Source organism: Pygoscelis adeliae, unplaced genomic scaffold (genome assembly GCF_000699105.1).
Source record: "Pygoscelis adeliae isolate BGI_AS28 unplaced genomic scaffold, ASM69910v1 Scaffold130, whole genome shotgun sequence".
Taxonomy (NCBI): domain Eukaryota; kingdom Metazoa; phylum Chordata; class Aves; order Sphenisciformes; family Spheniscidae; genus Pygoscelis; species Pygoscelis adeliae.
Genome location: NW_008824031.1, coordinates 3,052,487 through 3,054,491, shown reverse-complemented (window position 1 = coordinate 3,054,491; position 2,005 = coordinate 3,052,487). Strand labels below are relative to the sequence as shown.

General features: G+C 50.1%; 1 protein-coding gene across 1 annotated transcript in view; it reads left to right on the top strand.

Moving 5' to 3' along the window:
* The window catches only part of AMN (amnion associated transmembrane protein), a 23,666-nt gene that overhangs the window by 2,692 nt on the left and 18,969 nt on the right, over positions 1 to 2,005 (top strand). The gene's annotated exons all lie outside the window — the stretch shown is intronic.

Sequence of the window (2,005 nt, the reverse complement as noted above, 5' to 3'; positions counted from 1 at the left end):
CTGGGGTAGGGAAAGAGAGTCGCAGCAGCCTGGGGGGCTCTGCACCGTGGAGCCAAAAAGCCCATTTCTGGGATTATTTGTTTTTGCATTGGGGGATACAGGGAGGGAGAACCCTAAAAAACACTTTCATTTGGAAGAAATTAATTTTTCTTCCACAAAGGAAGGAAAAAAGCCCCTCCATGGGACCGAGACCTTGGCAGTATTTTGCTGAGGAGCACCAACATGTGGCATTGCCGACACGGAGCAGGCTTTAGCCCCAGGCAGAGGCTAAGTGAAGCTGACATCAAAATATCTTGAAATGAAAACAAACCGCTCTGGGAAATCCCAAAATGTTGCTCAAGATATTTCCTTTCAAGTGCCATTGGGTTTTATATTTTTCTGCAGCGCTATTAGCCTGGTCATGGCAGGACGGGCACAACACCCTACCTGATATGTGTATGTTGGGTGAGATCAGGTTGGGAGGGGGTCTCACCTCAGAGGGGTTTCTGAGCGACCTGGTGTCCCCCAAAAAGAGGAGCCCTGCCCAGAGCAGGCTGACAGGCAGCCATGAAAGCACAGGGTCTCGATCCCCCCAGTTTGGAGGGTCAAATTTAACAGGGAGGAAGGAATTAAAGGGAAAGCAAACCTTCGCTGCTCCAACACATCCCAGTGCCAGGATGGCACAAAATGGGCTGGATCCTGTTTGCAAAACCTTCTCCCCTGGATGGGACAAGCTTGCGGCCAAGTTTTCTCTCTTGGTTTTAGGGCAGCTTTGCTCTTTTATCGGCCATTAAATCTGAACAAGCCCTTCAAATTTATGTGGTGTAATTTGTTCAGGCTGTCTACACCACTAATAGTTTTGATGCTTTAATAATGCCATGCACCACATTTAATCCCTCTACAAATATTTGGAGGAGTTACTTTATTTATATGGCATTTTAAATATGAATTTTTGAAGGAAAGAATGTACTGGGGAAATACGTACAAATATAATGTAATAAATGATGTGGAATTTACCCAGAGAAGAAAAGAGCAAAATATCACTCCAGTAGATTTTATTTTACTTACAGATGAATGTATAATATTTCTAAAGTACTTTCATCAGAGGCCTGCAAAGTGCATAATTGCAAAGCAGCGTTATTCGTTACGGCGTGAGCCTTTCACGACCAAGCTGAAGAGCTGAGCTGAACAGCCCTGTGGCTGGCCGAAGGAGAGGGAGGTGCAACACAACCTTTGCACAACTAATGACATCCGCGGCTGCGCTGCTGTGCCGACCGTCCGCCGGCTGCTCGGGTGGATGTTTCCCATCGCGACTGAGCGACGGGGTCAGGGTGCCGGAGTGGCTCCCAACTCATCCCGATCAAAGGATCCAGCGGTCCTTGCAGGAGCCCCCGGGGACCCTCTGCTGCCCTGGGGTTTCTCGGGGATCCTGCTTGGCAAGCGGCCGCGCAGGCTCCGGGGCTACAGTGAATATTATGGTCCCACCACTGTGCAGGAGGAGAGGAGGGCTGGGGGGCCCACGAGGGAATAAATTCTGGTGGCAGCACTGGCTGTGAGAGTGCGGCACCGTTCTCCTCCAGCCAGGGGCTTGCCCCACTGCTGCACCAAGTTGCACCTCCTGTGAGCAACCAGGCTCATCCCAGGCTATAACCCGATTATATCCCAGGCTATAATCCCAGGCTCACACTTTCCTTCTGAGCATCTCCGCCCCAATGATTTGCAATGAACTGTCCCAGCAAGTTTCCTAGCATGGTGGTTAATATTTCTTTTTAATTTCAGCTCAGCCACCTCCTTCCCGTGCGCTGCCATGCTCTGTTGTCACCAGGTGATACAGGGACTGCCAAGATTAGGGATGAAAAAGAAATGAAGCCCAGCACCTGAGCCTGTCTGCCATTTGTGGGGATGGCATGAGATTTGGCAACTGGGTGGTTAGAAAATGAATTGGTTGTGAGGCTTTTTGCAGGGAGGCTGGGCTGCACCTGTTCGGCTGCCGGCCGCGCCGGAGCATTAATCACTTAAATCAGCA